The sequence below is a fragment of the Callithrix jacchus genome, chromosome 16 (assembly GCF_049354715.1).
Source record: "Callithrix jacchus isolate 240 chromosome 16, calJac240_pri, whole genome shotgun sequence".
Lineage (NCBI taxonomy): Eukaryota > Metazoa > Chordata > Mammalia > Primates > Cebidae > Callithrix > Callithrix jacchus.
The window spans coordinates 51648883-51654882 of NC_133517.1; the positions used below are offsets into that span (position 1 = coordinate 51648883).

The 6000-nt window shown below is 36.8% G+C and overlaps 1 long non-coding RNA gene across 1 annotated transcript in view; it reads right to left on the reverse strand.

Moving 5' to 3' along the window:
* Positions 1-5703, reverse strand: part of LOC128929876 (uncharacterized) — a 23782-nt gene extending 18079 nt beyond the window's left edge. The window contains exon 1 of the long non-coding RNA XR_008477101.2: positions 4843-5703. This is a non-coding gene — a long non-coding RNA (uncharacterized LOC128929876). The remainder of the gene's footprint in view (positions 1-4842) is intronic.
* Between the last annotated feature and the right edge of the window lie 297 nt (positions 5704-6000).

Below are 6000 nucleotides of genomic sequence, written 5' to 3' on the forward strand. Positions count from 1 at the left end.
TCTGTGATGTGAACGGAGCTCTGCTGTAAGTAAAGCACTAATCAGTGAGCAGAGAGAGCAGTTCATCATCCAGAAGCTTACCCTCCCCCCTTCTCCAGTCATCAGGGATTAATACCTTCATGCAGGTAGTTCTTCCAGCCATTGCTAGAAAGAAACAATGAACAGTAGCTCACTTAGTCTCTCCACAGACTAGCAGTGATGGGAAACACGTTGGCAGTCTTACATACTTTTGTGGCAGCTGTTTACTCACTGCGATACCTATGGCTCTTTGCAGATGGTTGGAATTTATCATATGCATAGATGTTGTTTAGCTATTTAATAGATTCTTCTGTTGTGTTAATGAATCTTATCCTCTTTTCCATCTTGGAACTGTTTAATTCAATAGAAGATACTTTTATGGCTTTTATCTCACCTAATAAAACGCTTCTGTTTTCAGGCAACTTTGACATCTTTAACCCTTGTTTATATCTAATTAATTATCATTTTCTTTTCTAAAAGTATCTCCTCAAAAATTGTAGACCAAGCTAGGCGCCGTGGCTCATGTCTGTAAACCCAGCATTTTTTGAGGCTGTGACAGGTGGATCACCTGAGATCAGGAGTTCAAGACCAGCCTGAGCAACATGGTGCAACTCAGGGTCTACCAAAAATACAAAAATTAGCCGGGCATGATGGCAGGTGCCTGTAATCCCAGCTACTCAGGAGGCTGAGGCAGGAGAATTGCTTGAACCTGGGAGGCAGAGGTTGCAGTGAGCTGAAATTGCACCACTGCACTCCAGCCTGGGTGACAGAGCAAGACTCCAAAAAAAAAAAAAAAAAAAATCAGCTGAGCATAGCAGCACATGCCTGTAATCTCACTATTGGGAAGGTTGAGGCAGAAGAATCGCTTGAACCCAGGAGATCGTGCCACCGTACTCCAGCCTGGGTAGCAGAGCAAGACTCCATATCAAAAAAAAAAAATAAGTAAATAAAAAATAATCATTTTTATAACAATAACAGTAGGCCACAAATCAATACTCAAATCTAGCATTTAAGGCTCTACATCAGATGGATCTAACAGTGTTTGGGTAAATGTTTAATAACCAGCTTTCAAGACAGCTTCTCCACCCTATCCAAAAAGGCCCTCAATTTGCTTATTTTCCTGGTATACATTACCATAGCTAATTTCAAGCAATCAAAATGATATCAACTCTCTAACAAGGTTCCTGAAAATTTAACAGTTAGCACTCACAAGGCAATACCAGTCAACTCTAGCACACCAATATATTGGCTGAATCAAACTTCCCACTTTATTGTTGCATGTTTTCTTTAATGCATTTTGTGTGTAAAGAACCATTTATTCATTTTTCAACATGGAATCCCACCCCTTTGTTCATTTTCTTACTCTCTGAAAAGCACTTGCCTCATTGCCACACATCAAACTCCTAAACACCCTTTGAACACGAGTTTATAGGAGATATCTTTCATGGGCATTTTTTTAATGCTCCCAAGTGAACTGAAATCCTCTCTGCTCTGATATCACCTAACATTTTTATGTCACATTTCAACATCTGCTTTACAATAATTCATTTATGCAGGTCTTATTTTACCTGAGACCTGTGTACACTTCAAGGGTAGGATCTGCATCTAATTCATCTTCATAAGTCTTAAAATACTTACAAATGTGTCTTGTTCATAATACACACAATGCAGATATTTTCCAATTTGTTTATTAATTAATCTTAATAAAGCATGCAAAAAACTTTAGCTGCCTGAAGTATGAAAAAAATAAAATTTGATTTTAACCTTCAAATATAAGTTAAAAGTTTGAAAATGACTACATGAATTAATAGAACTGTAATCTAAGCCAAATAATTTCTGAATAATATAATAAGCATTTTGCTAATTTATAAAACTAAAACTGTGTTGTTCAGTGACTAGCTAGAGAAGTATATAGCCTAGACAAATCATTCTAAAAATATAAAATGTTGAGAAAAAAATAGTATCAAAACTATGTTTTAAAATTAATTTTGAAACATTAATAAAATAGAGTAGAAATTAAACTTTATAAAAATATTGTAATTGTAACAAAGTACTCATTTTTGAGGTTTTACCTCCCCCCATTTTTGTTCCCAAAAGGTTAACAAAATATGAAAATTGAATTTAAAAGACTTTAAATCCTAAGATAGAGCTTGACCTTACTGGTTTAGAAAATAACACACTTGTTTCAATTAATCTTTCTAGCGATTGTTCTTTTCGGTATGATATTTAAGGAAAGGAAATAACTCAGTGACTCAGTTGCAAGTGACCAAGTTTCAGTGTTTCAATTAATCTTTCTAGCGATTGTTCTTTTCGGTCTGATATTTAAGGAAAGGAAATAACTCAGTGACTCAGTTGCAAGTGACCAAGTTAGACAAAAACTGGGCATATGGCAAAGTGACCCAAGCAAGTACAGAACCATGGGAAACAGTAAGAAAGGTTGAGGGTAGAGGACTAGCAGTAATGGAATGAAAGAATATGAAGGCGGATATACAGTCATAAGGAGAGGATAGAGATTTCTTGGAGAATTTTCAAAACTCAGGGGACAGATTAAATGAATATTTTTTCTGGAAAAAAAAACGATCAGAAACACAGATGGTAGACAATATGGTTCTACATCTTTGAGAAGTAAACTGTGGCTTAATATATAGAATCCCTCAAGACTTTAAAAAAATATGCTAGAATGGGAAATGCAATAGTCAACACAGGAAGGGATTTTAAGTAAAAATGTCTGCCACCTGTTCAATATGTGATGCAATCAAACAAGACTCCCTAGGCCATTTCTCACAGACCAAGTAAAGACATTCTATTTGAACTATTTCATGGGCGTCACCATGAGCACAAGCCAGGCAAAATCTTCACCATTGAAGTTCAAATTTCTTTTTAGTGATTTGAGTATTCTTTCAGAAAAACTCAAAATTCTTATTTTTTTCTCACATATCTACTTGTAACAAATACATGTCCAAATAATCACTTTAAATTCTTTCTGAATACATTTTCTGTCCTATACAAACATAATAAATGATGATTTTTATATACTAAGCATTCTTTTTTTTTATTGTTGTACTTTAGGTTCTGGGATACATGTGCAGATCATGCAGGATTGTTGCATAGGTACATACATGACAAGGTGGTTTGCTGCCTCCACCCCCAGTCACCTGTATCTGGCATTTCTCCCCATCTTATTCCTCCCCAACCTCCCCACCCACTCTGCTGTCCCTCTCCTAGCTGTCCCCCACCCCCACAGACTCCAGTGTGTGATGCCTCCCTCCCTGCATCCATGTGTTCTCATTGTTCAACACCCGCCTATGAGTGAGAACATGTGGTGGTTGATTTTCTGTTCTTTTGTCAGTTTGCTGAGAATGATGGTTTCCAGATTCATCCATGTCCCTACAAAGCACATGAACTCATCTTAAAAGACTCTTCCCCTCCACTCATAACGTCTTATCACATCATGAAACCTATATCAAATTTCAATCTTTGTGCTATTGGTTTCCATTTAGAATACACTCAGAGAAAGCTATAAAAAGACATATATTCTTTGGGCTCTCATAAATAATTCATCTCCCCTTGGTTTTATTGGTATTTGCCTTAATATCATCACTATATCTGTTAGTGCATCTGATACAAATTGGTTGAGAACAGAAAACCTATATGTTTATTTTCTCAGCTCTAAAGAGCCATGCTATTTCATGCACATGCATCTTTGATATCAATGGCCTCTGCCTGAAAGAATCCCTCTTTACCTTACCTTATTTCCCCATCTTGAAACACCTACTCAGATCACCTTCAGTAGAAATTTCATTAGATTCTTCTACTGTCTTAACCTAATTGTATCCTCCTTTCCATCTTAGAACTGTTTAATTCAATAGGAGATACTTTTTATGACTTTTATCTCACCTAATAAAATGCTTCTGTTTCCAAGCAACTTTGGTGTCTTTACCCTTTGCTTATATTTAATTAATTATCAATTTATTTTCTAAAAGTGTCTCCTTCAAAAGAGTGAAACATGTATCGAAACTCAATATTATGAACTTAATTACATTGAGTATCTAGCATTCAGGGGTCTCTATCAGATGGGTCCAGTGGTATGCCAGTAAAGGTTTAACAATCAGCTTTCCAGACAGCTCCTCATCCCACCAAAAAAGGCCCTGAATTTGCTTTCCTGACTCTTCAACTGAACTGACCACTTAAAATCTCTACTGTATCCTTTTCCCATACATTTGTAATGGATTGTATTTGACTGTTTACATGTATAACTTTCCTACACACTGCCTATATAAGATAATAAATTCTTAAAGGAAAAATAGTATATCATTGATCTTTATTTATATTCAGCCTACTAATACAGCACAGTGTTTAATAGACTCTCTGTACATGTTAAAGGGTGAATGACTATATAAACTTTATAGTTTATCTAATGCTTTATCACATTTTGTCCTTTCTACATCACAGTTACGGGGAAGATATTATTTATCCCATTGACAGTTAAATAAAGGCTCAAAGTGTCTCCTGCCCAAGATCCCAGAGCCAGTATGAAGCAGATTTCACAATAAAGTGCTCCTCATTGTTCTAAATCACCTCTCATTAGAGAGCTAATTACATTTTTGAAATTGTATTTTTAAAATTTGAGAATAGTTTTGACCCAGCCAGCCATATATTATCTACTACACATATTCAAATCTGGAAATATATAGTTTTAATTCCATATTTAAAGCCGGCTTTGCCAAATCCAACTAGTCTCATAAGCCTGAATTAATCTCAACCTAGCACACTCTATTATTTCACATGTGGAATGGATGTGCACTCCAGCCCAAAATGCCTTACCTAGTTTGTTTTAACTTCCAGATTGTTTCAGATTTTCAACAGATGGTTTAATGCTTCTTGCTTCCACCCTAAGTTGAATTCCACGTTCCATGTAAGGAGAAGGTGATCCGGGAGGCGGAGGCCAAGTCTACTGACAGACACAACACAAACCGACAAAGGGAATCATGATCATAAATCAGAGCTTAAACTTTGACCAAAGTATCTTAAGTGATACTCTGAAGAGAACGTGCTCCACAAAAGAAAGCCGTTTCATTATAGAGGGGGAAGGAAAACTGGATTTCAAACTTGTGTTGTTAGTGGCTGAAGGAATTCAGAGCATGCCATCCCAAAGGATGCCACTTGGTATATTGACTATTTTGAGTTAAAAGCACTTGAAAAACAGCAGATGCAAAAAGGACACTCTGACTTTCCTTTTCCTTCCTGAAAGCACTAGATGAAACACCCATGTGAAAGATGCCCTCCCTGTACCAGAAGGGAAGTATAATTTTTATCACCAAAGACAAGAAAAACGAGAAGCTCAGGCCGAGGAAAATCTGTATAAATCTTGCTAAATTAACCCCTATCTTCTTAGTCATTTCTTCATGACTAACTCGCCTAGCCCATTCCCCTTTGGCTTGTCACATTTTCACAATGTATTGCTTTGTCCAACTTGATACATAGGCACTCTATTAGACTCTAACTGCTGCCTTGGGTCTTTATTTTTCTATGAAGATTACTCCCATATTCATGTAAAAATCTGCATGTTTTTTTCTTTTTAGAGACAGGGTCTTGCCCTGTTGGTCAGACTGGAATGCAGTGGCACAATCATAGCTCATTGCAGCCTCAAACTCCTGGGCTCAAACGACTTTTTCATCTCAGCCTCCAAAGTAGCTAGGACTATAAGTATGGGCCACCATAGTTAATTTTTTTTATTTTTTATTTTTAGAGATGGGGGTCTCACTGTTGCCTAGGCTGGTCTTGAAACCCTGGTGTCAAGTCCTCCTTCTACCTTGACTTCCCAAAGTACTGGGATTACAGGAGTAATTCTATACACTTTTTTCACTAATCTGTTTTATGTCAAGTTAATTGTCTGCCCCAGAGACCCTAAGTGGGCAGTGTGCTGGACATGGAAGTGAGGGAACTATTAGCAACAGTTCTCCAGGACTCTTCTTTCCTTGG